This window comes from Ambystoma mexicanum, chromosome 5p (assembly GCF_040938575.1).
Source record: "Ambystoma mexicanum isolate Mex_15411 chromosome 5p, UKY_AmexF1_1, whole genome shotgun sequence".
NCBI classification, from domain to species: Eukaryota; Metazoa; Chordata; class Amphibia; order Caudata; family Ambystomatidae; genus Ambystoma; species Ambystoma mexicanum.
In genome coordinates, this window is record NC_090930.1 from 4,382,854 (window position 1) to 4,397,693 (window position 14,840).

The 14,840-nt window shown below is 47.4% G+C and overlaps 1 protein-coding gene across 1 annotated transcript in view; it reads left to right on the forward strand.

The window, feature by feature from the left end:
- The window catches only part of LOC138480665 (GLIPR1-like protein 1), a 599,613-nt gene that overhangs the window by 186,831 nt on the left and 397,942 nt on the right, over positions 1-14,840 (forward strand). The window lies entirely within an intron of this gene.

Sequence of the window (14,840 nt, forward strand, 5' to 3'; positions counted from 1 at the left end):
ATGGCTCATTCCCATTGAAAAACGCTTGGTAAGTCAGTCCCTGGGTACTGAAAACACTCCACTGACAGGTTCAAATGCAGGACCCAGTTCTTTTTTACTTGCTTGGTTAGTTTCCCTCACCTGCATTAATAGGGAGGATATTTTAGCCAATATCTCTGTATGTTTGTCATATTTAAATCTGAGTTTATTTATATTATTACGTGCATGTAAATTTGAAACCTTCCTCAATAAAAAAACACGAAGGGTGCGCGCCTGGAGAACAGCCGAGTTTAGACAGACCCCCCCCCCCAATCTAGATAATACACATGCTGCGATTTGCATAAGGAAATGGATGTACATCTCACTTTTTGCCATGTTTTCGTTCTCTCTCCACCAAGTGGGTGCCATGATGCTCGTGTTGACTCCCATTCTCACCTGTGGAGCGGGGAGGGCATTAGGAGAGTCCCTCAAACACGAAGCAATGCTGTAGGTTTATTTTATTATTCAAGCATAATTCTGCGGCTTAATGTTGCAGCTCCCTCCCTTTGCCCCCCCCCCCCCAACCTACGCCAAGAGGCTGAAATAAACTTTACAAGGAGGGATAAGAGCGTGTTCAAATACCTGCAAAACCCCACCCGCCAACAGCTGGCGCAATAAAAGCAACACCCAAGCACAGGACAATTGTGGCAGACAGACAGAACTGTACAACAGCAAATTAGCAAAATATTCATTTGGAGAAATAATCGAGCTAAAGGGGACACCCTTTTTACAGGTGATTTCATTCATACACTTTCCTGTGTAAAGAGTGCTGTCAAGCGTTTACTATGTATCCTTTCATTGGCTGCCTGGCGCTATATCCCGCCCACACCGAAACCGGTAGGCGGAAGCCGGCTCCTCCACGAAGGGCTGAGGAAAAGGGCCTGTCTGTGCCTGTCTGCTGCCGTATGGGCCGTTGGCCAGGAACCCTGCCCTATTTCGTCTACGGCGCACACATCTATAAGTTTGATTGTTCCCCTGACTCATTTTTATGCAACTTTTGCTGTCGCTACGCTTGGCCGCACTCACACTAACTTACACAATCAGTAATCCAAATACTTGCCGGGTTAATCCTCTATAACCAAGGTGTACTGACTATGTGCCCCTGCCGGCCTCTAGCGGCCTAATGCCCCTGCCGGCCTCTAGCGGCCTCACCACTGTGTTAATAATGCCATTGTGTGCCCCTTCCAGCCTCTAGCGGCCTTACCACTGTGTTGCTAATGCCATTGTGTGCCCCTGCCAGCCTCTAGCGGCCTTACCACTGTGTTAATAATGCCATTGTGTGCCCCTGCCAGCCTCTAGAGGCCTTACCACTGTGTTGCTAATGCCATTGTGTGCCCGTGCCAGCCTCTAGCGGCCTTACCACTGTGTTAATAATGCCATTCTGTGCCCCTGCCGGCCTCTAGCAGCCTTAACACAGTGTTGCTAATGCCATTATGTGCCCCTGCCAGCCTCTTGCGGCCTTACCACAGTGTTGTTAATGCCATTGTATGCCCCTGCCAGCCTCTAGCGGCCTTAGCACTGTGTTGCTAATGCCATTGTGTGCCCCTGCCAGCCTCTAGCGGCCTTACCACTGTGTTGCTGATGCCATTGTGTGCCCCTGCCAGCTTCTAGCAGCCTCACCACTGTGTTGCTAATGCCATTGTGTGCCCCTGCCAGCCTCTAGCGGCCTTACCACTGTGTTGCTAATGCCATTGTGTGCCCCTGCCAGCCTCTAGCGGCCTCACCACTGTGTTAATAATGCCATTGTGTGCCCCTGCCAGCCTCTAGCGGCCTTACCACTGTGTTGCTAATGCCATTGTGTGCCCCTGCCAGCCTCTAGCGGCCTTACCACTGTGTTGCTAATGCCATTGTGTGCCCCTGCCAGCTTCTAGCGGCCTTACCACTGTGTTGCAAATGCCATTGGGTGCCCCTGCCAGCCTCTAGCGGCCTTACCACCATTGTGCTGTCTCTCCTGCCCCTAACGGCCTTGCCACAGTGTTGCCGGGCTGCCTTTATCGGCCCTGCCACTGCACGCGCCACCATCAGCCCCTAGTACTAGCACTGTACCACATAGCCCCATCCAGCCCGGTGCTCTAATGCATCCCTCTGCCACCCAACTCACAGCTCCCACACCCCTCCTCTCCTTCTCCATCTCGCTCTTTACTCTCTCTCTCTGGGCCACCTGCAGCCTGCTCCCTGCATACCCAGACCTCTCACCACCGCCCACCATCATGCCTCACTCCTCCCCATCCACATCTCCACACACCACTCTCAACCACTACATTACTAACCCTCCTGAGCACCTCCTTAGGCGCTAAAGACTTAGAACCCGCACCAAACTGTCATTTGTGCTCCGCAGCTCCCCACCATTTACCCACAGTAGGAACCAAAAGCTCAGCTATCGCACCCACACATCATCTCTATGCTCACACCCTCTAGTCCATGCACATACCCACCACCTCCATGCGCCCATACATGCACCCCTCCCTCCATCACTCACAAATGCTCCCACCGAACACCAGTGCTCCTGACCCACCACCGACCAACCACATCCTAAAATGCGCACTCATTAATGCACACTCCATCCATGCCCATGCCATAGAGATCAATGACCTCATCACCACCCATAAACTAGACATGCTAGCCGTATCTGAAACTTGGCTCCATAAGGCATCCAACCCATACATACACCTTTCCCTCCCCCAGGATTTCACTATCCTTAGGCAGGACCGCAAAACCTCTAAAGGTGGGGGTGTCGCCCTCATCTATAGAAACTCACTTGCCATTAGGCAGTGCAACCAACATTGGAACAACAACGCTGACCTTCTCTATACTAAACTAGCTCTCTCCCCTAATTGCACTTTCAACTTCTTAGTCACATACAGACCACCAGGCTCTCCTCCGGACGTCCGAAAGCATCTCCTCCAAATCATTAGCAACAACTTGAAAAGCTCCACCAAAACCATCCTACTTGGTGACCTTACCCTTGGTTTAGATGACCCCAAGGACAAATCAGCCACACACCTGGCCAACGATCTTTCCAACATGGGGTTCATTCACAAAATCACCAAACCTACTCACTGCAAAGGCCGGTCCATCGACTGGGTAGCAGACCATAACTGTTCATCATCCATCACCTTCATCTCACCCCTCCCCTGGACGGACCACCATCTCATCCAATTCTCCATCCCCACCGACCCGTAAAACCCTCACTTATGCACCCCCTGCCAAGGTCAGAAGCTCCAAAAAACACACAGCGACCAATCTCGCTCCTCTTCTTGATATCCCTGAACTCAAGCATCCCTTCATCCAAGATCCCACCTCCCTCACTAACACTTACAACAACGCCCTCACCCGAGCCATTGACGCTATTGCCCCGTTGGAAGATAAAAAAGGAAAAAAATCCATGCACTCCAACTCTTGGTTCTCAGAAGAACTATCTGTCCTGCGTAACCTGAACCTCAAAGCCCTATCCAACTGGCAGTCTACGCCCAACCAGTCCTCGCTCAACAAGTTCAAAGAAATCTCAAGGACCTACAAAAATGCCATCGCCAAAGCCAAATCTGAATCATATAATCAAAGAATAACCAAATCCAGAGAAATATTCTCTATTTTCAAAGAACTCACCACTCTGGAGTCCAGCCCAGACAAAATCATCAAGGATGAAGCTTGGTGCACAGGCATCCAGACAGCCCTCCTAAATAAAGTCAAAACGCTTCAAGACAAAATTGCATCACGTAAAGCACTCATTACCTCCGCCACGCCTCCCTCTCTCCCCCCTCACAACCCTCACTCAGAAATACCCCTCTTTGCCTTCAGAGAAGTCGCAGAACTAGAAACCGCCGTCTTACTCAAAAACATCAAACCCTCCACGTGCAAGGGGGACATATGCCCTCCCACTATCATCAAAGAGTGCTCACAAGCCCTCAACCCCCATCATCACAGCCTTCATCAATGCCTCCTTCTCCTCAGGAACCGTACCTCATTGCCTAAAAGAAGCTTGGGTTCACCCACTCTTAAAAAACCCTCCTTAGACCCCACCTCCCCCAGCAACTATCACCCCATCACCACCGTCCCCTTCCTCCTCAAAATCCTTGATAAAGCAGCCCACAATCAAATTCAGCAATACATAGAGACCCATGCTATCCTAGGCAGAAGACAATCGGGCTTCCGCAAAGGCCATGGGACTGAAACTGCCCTACTAGATTTAAAAAATCAAATCACTAAAAATATGGACACAGGCAAACCTGCTCTCCTCCTGCTACTCGACCTCTCCGCAGCATTTGACTTAGTGGACCATGGCATCCTCACATCTCACCTTTTCAACGCAACCCACTTGACCCTCAAAGCAACCTCTTGGATCACCTCCTTTCTAGAAGGCCGAGCCATGAAGGTGTACTCCGACCAGGCCAATGCTCCCCCGACCACCATAAGCTCTGGAGTCCCACAAGGGTCATGCACTGCACCGACTCTATACAATCTCTTCACTAAACCCCTCTTCGACCTACTGGACTCCCTCGGCATAGCTTACACAAACTATGCCGATGACACTCAAGTCCTCCTCCCCCTCACTGGAGACTATGCCCGAGACACAGAAGCCCTCCTCAACATTTACTTTATGATCCAAGCATGGAATGGCCTTAACAGAGACAAAACAGAGGAGATCATCCTGGCCCCCAGCGAAATCCTATCCAAGCTCAGCCAAGACTACGCACACATAACCATCGACAACACCAACATACCTGTCTCCATGGCTGTGAAGACCCTAGGAGTATACCTAGACGCTACTCTCTCCATGACGAGACAATTCAACGCCATCTCCTCCTCCTCCGCATTGACCACTAAACTCACCTTCGCCATAAAACCCTATCTTACCACTCCCAACTGCCTCTCCATCGCCAGAGCCACCATAGGAGCCAGGCTAGACTATTGCAACGCCCTCTTAGCCGGCACCTCAACTAAAAATCTAAACAAGCTCCAAACAGTGCAAAACAATGCGCTCCGCGCTGCTATGCACATCCCCAAATTCGAACATGTGTCGCAGGCCGGAAGAAATGCTCACTGGCTCCCAGTTAAAGAAAGAATCGGCTTCAAAGTACTCTCCCTTACACACAAATGCCTCAATCACACCGCTCCCTCCTACCTAGCAGAAACCATCATGAGGAAATCTTCCCTTCGTCCTATAAGGACCCCCAATGACAACCAACTCTGAGTTCCCACCAAAGGAAGAGCTAAAGCTGGAGGCATTGGCTTCCCACACATAGCACCTAAGCTCTGGAACAACCTCCCTAACTCTCTCAGAGCGGAACCCTCGCTGCTTTCCTTTCGGAAATCCCTCAAAACCATGCTCTTCACATAATCACCTCCCACAACATGTCACTGTAAATCAAAATGCCTGTAAACTTAATAACCTTCCTTCTGTAACCAGCCAAATGCTTATATGTAACAGCGCCACGATGCCCACGGGCTGAGTGTGCGCTTTAAAAATACAAATAAATAAATAAAAGTTTGAATGCACCCCCACTTCCCCGTAAACCGGATATGGAGTGTGGATGCCAGATAACGAAAATGCATGACATTGCTGCGACCTATGCCTCAGCTCGAATCTCAGTGTCGCAGGCATTTTGCAGTGCTCACCTCTCTCTGGGCTTCGGGGACTTGTTTGTGTAACCTGACTCCCCTGCTCCTGGAAGGACTTTCAGAGCTACAGTGTTCTCTCGTCAAGAGACTGTCCTCCGTCTCGGCCTCTGACAGACAAATACTCTAAGTAAGGCCAGCGTGAAGTTTAATACCTATAATCATTCATTCATCCAGAATTAAGAGCAAGGATGCCTTAGCTTCTGCACACAAACCCACCACTACAACAGAGAGACACGAGAACACAGTGAATGAATGCAATTATGTATCAAATGGGGGGAGAGATGTGGGGGCGCCTTAATGCTAGTACCAGGAACCAGAGCATAGTGCACAGAAAATAGGAGAGCCCCGCAAAATGTATATTCACTTCATCGAAATGGACGCACAAACATTTCCAATTGAAATACTGAAACATGTGGCTACTGTGCTCGAGAAGGGGTGTGATGCTCTTTGTTCAAGCAGCAAGAAGCAGAGCTCAGCTTATAGAGCGCCCGGAGGGCAGCATGGAGCTGTGGCAACAGCTTCCCAAACAATGTTAGGAAGAGCAGCCGGCATCATAATACAGCAGAGGATGGGAGCATTCTCAAAAGGCCAAACTGTATAGTGAATGCTCTATGTTCTTCTTCCGTTTGCCATGATACAACATTATTTCGAACATAGACATTGGTGGACTTGCCCTGGAGGGCGATCTTGGCGAAGAAACTTATTTGTCTTCCTGTACGTCCAGCGCTGCAAATGGCTGTAGCTTCGTCTCGAAAAGAGATCACTCTGCAGTGGACTTTAAACATAAACTGACAGTTCAACTGACAAAAAGGATTGGTGCATACAAATCAAAATTTAACGGGTTTCTAGTTAAATGTAGTCCTTTTGCTCCTACATCGGAGCACGCACAGCTCCATGGCAACAGCAGCAAGCCGGCAGACATGAGCAGGCGCGGAGTCACCAAAAGGAGCTGTCTTGAGGAACTCATTAAAGCACGGTCTAAAATGGCAGAAGCACAACCCTCTGTTAAAAAATCAAGGCCTGGCTGCACTTCGGCCATTTCATTGGCAAGCGTCGTTAAATTGCCATTCCAATGTTATAAATTGCTCTCGAACTCCCCTTTCCCTTTTACAGTACCAATACCTTGGGCATTAGGTGGCGCTAGCGCTACCAAATGCGCCAAACCAAAAATAAGGAGGCCCATAAAGGGAAATCGAAGTAGTGGGGGCATATCCCTTTGCTCTCTTTGATGATAAAACTACAGATTAATTTAATATTTTTTCGGCAGAATATAAAAAAAAACAAAGTGTTTTTTTAAAGGTTTGCAATCTATACATTGGCAAATTAATTGTAAATAAATACTTATAAAACCAAAATAATTACATTTTTTCTAGGTCAACATGGGTTCCAACTTCTAACCGGTACATATGAGAGTCTAAACTAGAAGTAGCATGTCTACTTTACTTACTTGGGCTGTCAATTCTGCCAGAGAGCTAATTTAAGCACTTTGTGCGCAATTTTAAAGCACACAATGCCCATACATGCATCTCACAGTAAATGAATTAAGTTGAAATACTGCCAATTTTTCCCTAATTCCCTTATTAAAATATTACAAAGTCAAAGTAATACTGTGCCTAATTTACAGACCGGAAGTTTGGGCAATTGGCAAATCTATGTTTTGGTAGGTCTGCTCTGGAGGAAACGGCTGTCCTTACACACTGGCCTTTCATCAGAAGTTGAGCCTGACCTCTCTTCCAAAATGTGCTAAATGGAAATCACCATGTTTATATCGCTGAATACTAGCACTTCCTAGTAACACAATGTTTGACGATCTGAGCGATCAGATAAAGAGGGGCTCTTTTGAAGAAATGAGCAGGCTTGTACACCAATGTGATGATATCTCCAAAATTGGAGTGACTGTAAGGGAATTCATGATAAATCCAGTAGTCATTTGGCTAGAAACCAGGATGCAATATACAAATATTAATTATACAGGGATTTAGTATCCATACAGAACAAATAATTACATCTTGTTGAAATATTTGGTGAAGATCCCTAATGTAAAATTCGCAGATGCGTTTCTTCGATTCTGTTTCAATACCTTGCTTATAGGTGAAATCATTATTAGGAACGGACTCGAGCAAATGACATTCCCTGTAGGTATTGTAACCTACTGGTAACCGAGAACTGGAAACATTTTACTTGACTGCACTGGCTTAAGGAGATAATTGATGAATTTCCTAAGTATTTTGGGATCAGACTAGAATCGGCGAGGCATGCACGCAAGAATTTATTAGATCAACTTCGTTATTAGGTTCACATCAAATGTAGTGCTCAAAGGCGATAGTTGGCATGGTGCAGGAGAAGACAATCACACATTGCCAGAACAACATCATTTACTGGATTTGTGGCATGCTATATTAGACTGAGCAGGAATACTGGTGTCCTCAATCTAATGGATGCCCATTAGAATATAGCAGTGGCCTTGGTTTCCCCACTGATGACATCATAGAGTCAGACTATGGACTGGAGCACAATATAGATTGCAGCAGCCAAAGTTGGCCGCAGCGTGCCTGCGTCAGTGTGCACTTCCTGAGGCAGAGTTTGGCCATGTGCCGTGGAGACAATGCTCCAATTCATAACATTCACAACTTGAGCCCTTTTCTTTGATGCTAGTTTCCAGAAATGTGGGAGAAGTTGTTAAAGAGAGAAATGGTTCCAAGAATTGAATCAATATCCTGTCTAGTACCCCGTTCGCTGCCTCATTTTCTAGGCTCTGGCAAAGATGGAGAAAAGAGTTTTCAACATCTTTCAAGTGGACGGTCTGTAGGTTTTAGTATGCTGCCAGGTTTGGCAGAGGAGCGCAAAGGCTCCACTGGCTGTAATGACCTGGTGTTGGGGACTGGTCAACATAGTTGTTTAGGGCGGCAGAAAAGTACCATGTGATTTTACCTGTCTCCGAGGAAGTTTTTAGCTGCCATAGTGGAGTCAATTGATAGTATAGTGGAGTCCGACAGGGTGACCAAAGCGTGAGCAGGAGTCATGGTTGGTTTTGTAGGCCCTTTGTGGAGACTGTACTTAGGGGAGCTAATCTGAGACATGTTGGATAATAAAGGCAGAAGGTATTACATGACCCCTAAACAGGAGTCTTTTAGCAAACGACAAAACTGAACATTTCCGCACCCACACAGGGTTCATCCTTTTGAGTTTGCATCCCCAGCTAATGTACCTATGAAAAGGGTCTGTGTAGAAACAATACTTCGCCTGCAATACTGCACACTTACGTGCTAGGGTTTTCCTATACATGGTAAACCAAGGACTGGGGATAATTGTACTAGGTTAAGATCCAAGTTGACTCAACATAGAAAACCTTCCATATTATGGTACCTGAGTTCAGAGCGTGAAGACTTGTCGCTGAGAGTTTCCGATCCCAAGTCAAGAGTTCTGATACAGAGAGTATGACAATTTATATATAAACCAGTAAGGAGGAACAAGATCCAAATATATCCCCAGAGGCACAACAGCTGTAGATGTGGGATGTGCAACATTGAGTAACTTTCTGGGAAGTTCAGCTCGCAGAATTTCAGAATCTGGTTAACTGATCTAGTCGAGTATGGCTGTGCATCCGTTGGTTAAGAAGTTTCTGCGAGCTCTCCTTGAATTGCCCTCCAGTAAGACCACCGGCTCCACAATGGGAGTTGAATATTGCAACCCGTAAGATCGGTAGAGCAGCAGCAAAGAGTAAACAATTTCCAGGATTTTCCAGTTTATGAACATTTCTTACATTCAGAATGCACCAAAGATGTTTACTCAGTATGGTGCCTGAATATCACCTGAACCAAGAAGTGTATTAGGCAGTCTTCTTCAAATCCCCATCCTCAAAAGCAGGGCAGGCTCTGCATGCACTTGATGTGAAAATGTGTCTCAGCTGCTACAGATTCAGAACGAAGCCTATAAGGGAGACCTCCGTTATTTAAGGGTCAGTCAGTAGGTACGGCTGCAGGCGTTAAGTTATTGTGTTAAGTCGAGTTACAGGTTGGCAGATATGCAGTTGTTAGTGTTACGAACCAAGGAAATGTGTGCCTTCTCCCCAAGGGGGAGCCTCCCCCTTTGAGGCTAGGGAGGTGAGCCTTCTACGCAAGACCCTCCCTAGGGGTCTGGGCAAGTGGACCTCTCTGGGAGACTCTCCCTTGGGGGACTCCCACTCCTTTGAGGAACTCCCTAAGCCATTTCCCATAGTGGCACATATGGGTCTATCAGATATGAAGAACACTATAGAAGACATGGACATGACAAGACAAAACTAAACTATACATTTGCGAACAAGAAAGAGGATTTGTCTCTTTAAGGAGAGACTTCATGTAACTGAGACGAGTAGACTGAAGACGGGAGATACACAGTGGAGAGGCAAAGTCCAGAGAGAAACTGTAGACTGTAAGCTGGGGGAAGCACCCTGATGGCGTGACATCAGTGAGAGGTGGAGCCGAGGAGAGCTGTGGAGCCCACCACTTTCTGAAGTGGCCGGCATGTGAGAATGCATCGTTGGATGCCCAGGGTTTATACGCAGTGAGAAGCTAAGAAGATGGGAATCCAAATACCGGTGTTGGCGTGACCACGACCCTTTCGCGGTAGGGAGAGAGTCTGTCCAATGATGCAGAAACCACTATGCTGCGGACACAGCGAGACATCCGCTTACCCGCAGCAATACCAGGTCCCGATGGGGGAGAGAGGACCGAGAGCGGGATGCCGGTGGAGTTTAGAAGACAGAAAACCGGAGCAAACAAAGAGAACCCAGGCCGGTGCAGGCCCTGGTGACGTTCCCCTCAGACTCTGAGGTAACTGGGAAAATGCGAGAACTGGGAGGTCTTCAGGGAATCGTTATGATTTAGGAGAAACACGTTGCAGTGAAATTGACGAGACATTGAATATAAAGTCAATAAAGAGGAACTGTGTTAATGTAAGAAAGTCAATTCCAAATAAACCTGAAAGAGATCTCTATGACTGGGCACAAATACCCCGAGAAGAGGGGAAACACCCCATAGGTCAAGTAAAGAGTGGAAAATATCGGAGAGAGAATTCTATGAATGGGAAGAAAAGCCAAGTGAACCACTTAAGGGAAAATATACTCAGCGTAAACCACCCGAAGAGAGTGGGAACCCTAAGACTCAAGAAAGTGTTTCGCAGTTAATAAGGTATGTATTACCGATCTCAAAAGGGTATTGCAACCTTAATGAGAGAAGAGTAAAGGGAGGAACAAGTGGTTATTGGAAAACTATCCTTAAAGAGGGAGGAAGACTCAAAGAGAATGTGAAAGAGTGGCAAGAACTGCTACAGGAAGTGACAGGAGACTATTTAAGAATAGCCTATGTAAGCTTGCAGAAGGAGACTGACATAAAGGTGGCATGTTTTAGGGGCAAAGACTTTTATTAAACAAGAAAGTACACCAATGTATTCCTACTCGTAAGAGGGGTTTCCCTTCCTCAGCCAAAGAGATGAGGTGACTTGTCAGGATGTCTATAAACGAGAGTCCTTACACTAGAAACTTAAGAATAAAGCAGTACTTTAGAATCCCCCATTAATTTATTGTGCATTTGTAAGGCGCTTTTACATAAAGAAATTGTGTTTCAAAGCGCCCCCATGGTCCTAGTTAACATCTACAGTAGTCCTGCATGCTTGGATCTGATTTCATTCTTGGCAGTACCCTCTGATTTACTGGAAGTGTTGTATGATGAAAAAGAGGGTGGTTGAAGGCATTGTGAGTTAGACACAGACATCAGGTGCAAGTTCGTTGACAAAACCTTTATTAACTTGAAAAAGCAGGGTGGAATAATTTAACAGATTGGCATCCTGTGGGCGAGCGCACTCGGGTGGGTAAATGGAGCAAGTCTCTTTGTGCCTGATGTCAGCGCCTACTGATTTGGAACGAGTTTCATGTTTTTTATGTCCATTTGGGCTAGCTTTCACATCCATTTGCCGTCCAAGTTTGGTGAAAGCTGGAGGCAAATCGTCAATGCGAGATAGACGCGCCGGGTTTGTAGGTGCTCTGGGGCGATGCCAGCTGAACAGCAGCACAGTACCCCGAAGCACTCCCAAAATGCACGTGCGCAAATGCACATGCCCCCTCTTTAAATGGACTGCTGGGAAAAGGGGGCTGGGGCTTGCCACTAAAATCAAGAAAACGGGTAAATATTAGCGTTTTAATATACGCTTTCAATTGAAAGTGAGAGCTGTTAAAGTCACATTATATTGTCTGCATACCCAGCTGGAGGATCGGTTGTAAATGGAAAGACAGTTCAGTTATCGCACGTAGCAGAAGCGAGGAACAGTCTGACCGGGTAATCTTGTAGTCACGCAGAACAGCACTCAGAAGCACTCCCGAAATGCGCGCGCCCCACTCTTTCAATGGCCTGCTGGGTAAAGGGGGCAGGGCTTGCCACCAGATGGAGGATCAGTTGCAAATGGAAAGACAGTTCAGTTATCGCACGTAGCAGAAGCGAGGAACAGTCTGACCGGTTAATCTTGCAGTCACGCAGAACAGCACTCCAAAGCACTCCCGAAATGCGCGCGCCCCACTCTTTCAATGGCCTTCTGGGTAAAGGGGGCAAGGCTTGCCACCAGATGGAGGATCAGTTGCAAATGGAAAGACAGTTCAGTTATCGCACGTAGCAGAAGCGAGGAACAGTCTGACCGGTTAATCTTGCAGTCACGCAGAACAGCACTCCAAAGCACTCCCGAAATGCGCGCGCCCCACTCTTTCAATGGCCTTCTGGGTAAAGGGGGCAAGGCTTGCCACCAGATGGAGGATCAGTTGCAAATGGAAAGACAGTTCAGTTATCACACATAGCAGAAGCGAGGAACAGTCTGACCAGGTAATATCTCAGTAACGCAGAACAGCACTCAGAAGCACTCTCGAAATTTGGTATTTTTGTATTTGTACCTTCTTGTATAAGGTTGACTTAGAGCAACTAATCACTATAAAAAAATGAAAGCAGTACTGTTCTGGTCCCAAGAGAACGACTCCCTTCTGGGTTATGGTTCCTAGCTTGTTGAAACTATTCTAAAGTCTTGTGTTTTACACATTGTCGGGGGATTGGCTTCCTTCCGCTGATGGGAGAGATACACATAGTACTTGTATTCCTCTTCAGGATGGACCAAGAGAATGTGGACCTTCTCCTGTCGTCTGGTTTCAAACAGCCTGGAGGAATAACTCCCTTCTCCAGGCCTTTTTAGACCTTACTGTCGGTCGGGGTTACCAGGAAAAAAACTCCCTTCTCCTGGTATCTTGCTCTCAGTTCGGTACAAGCAGGCCTATAACACTCAGTTCCCAGCACTAGGAGGATCCACAACCCTGGCTTCTCTTTATTCTTGCTCACTTGTTTGCTTTCGTACAAGGTACTGCCACAAGGAAGATGACTTGTAACTCTTTCTAGCTTTGGGTCCTGGAGCTGGGTTTCACCTCTTCTCTGCACTGGGCCACTTGGTTTACTTCTCTGCCAAGTACTGCCACGAGAAAGATGACTTGTATCTCTTTCTTGCTTAGGGTCTTTGATCCTTCCCTGGTGGTGAACGGGCCTTAGTTCACCACTCTGATGAAAAGAATTATAGACAGCCTGCCCCTGCCGTGCCACCCAAGCGTTATGCTTGCCCAATGGACCTAGGGGCAACTGTATGCGCCCTCTTGGTAAACCGCCTCGCGTCCCCTCTGGGTCTCCCGTGCCACATATTATTGTGTTTGGGCTCTTGGCACGTCACCGTGGCTACCTGGGATGGTGGGCATTTGCTTTGGCTTCTCCACCATCTTAATTTCCCTGTTGCTGTGGAACGATGTTCCCGGTTGCTGTTTGCTTTTCTTCCTCCTCTTGACACTGCTGGGCAGCGGCCTGCTCCTACAGACCTTACAATCATCAGACCCAGCGGACTGCCAGCATCCTTGAAGCGCTCTCCCTCTGGATCAGCAATGCAGGTTTCAATCTCCCGTGTTCGGTGCGCAGCACACCTCCAGTCTTTCACAGCAGTCCGAGACCAAGTCCATTGTTGTTTTTTATATAATCATACTGGCAGTGTTTTCATCTCTTTCACAGGTTTTGACTTCATTGATCCACGCGGCCAACTCGTCCCAGTCCTTGGATTACCTAGGTTCTAGTTCTTCTTTGTGTCAGTACTTTCAAGAACTTTAAGGTACTCTGCCTTATAACAGTACATAGGTCTACTGTCTACAAAGAGGTTAGCCGAGGGAGGAGGGTCTAAAGTATGTGGTGGTGTGATATTCATATAAGGGCTATATCAGAGTTTTCAGGTATACCCTCATTAATATTAATGAGGAAAAATGTCCATACATTTAGAATCATTGCAAATTTATCTCATGAATATTAAGGAGGGCTGTCCTGAAAACCCGGCATGGATCCGGCCTTCGAGGCCTGGAGTTGAACACCCCTGCCCTACATGGTTTTCCTTCTCCCCATAGGGGGAGTCCCTCCCCAGGAGATCTCCCACAGGATACCACCCCGAGGGGGACTATGGGGTAGCAGCCTGGCCTCATGGAAAAGGGCTCCCGCTTGGGGAGAAGTGACATCTATAGAATCGTCACACCTACTAAAAAAAGAACACTAAGAGGAGACGAGGCATTGCCATAATATAATCAGGGGAAGGGAGACAGTCTCCTGATCTTTAAGTTTGTTAGAATACTGATAGGATCAGTTAGAATTTGTTTTTGAACAGTGGCCTGATTCCGTTGAGACTCACTGACGAGCAGCGTAGTGATTTACATAGGCTGGGAACAGCCACATAACAATAGGGAAGGATCGGCCTTCATCTTTTTATTACAGTGCATATGTCCTGACAGCGTCCGCATCCTTCTTCTGACCCGCCACATCAGGCAGAGGGGACAGGCAATCACCTTTAGAGACCTTATCAATGCAGCTACTTGCAGGTCGCTGAAAGCAGTCTGTCCACACATGGTAGTATGATACGGAGGTCTGCCAAGCTGTGCTGAAGAGGGTAGGTATTTACTGCTCACCATAGTGTGTATGTCCAGTAAGCATCCGACTCTATAAAAGACATTGGTTACTTACCTGTAGGTATAGTCCTTCAGCATTGGTATCTTCTATAGATTGACATGCGGCCCGCCTACTCTCCGCTTCCAATCTAAGGTGTGCAGTGACGTGTGGAGTAAGTAGGGTAGCAGAGCTGGTGGCTGATGGGTTCAAACCAATCCCACTGGCCTT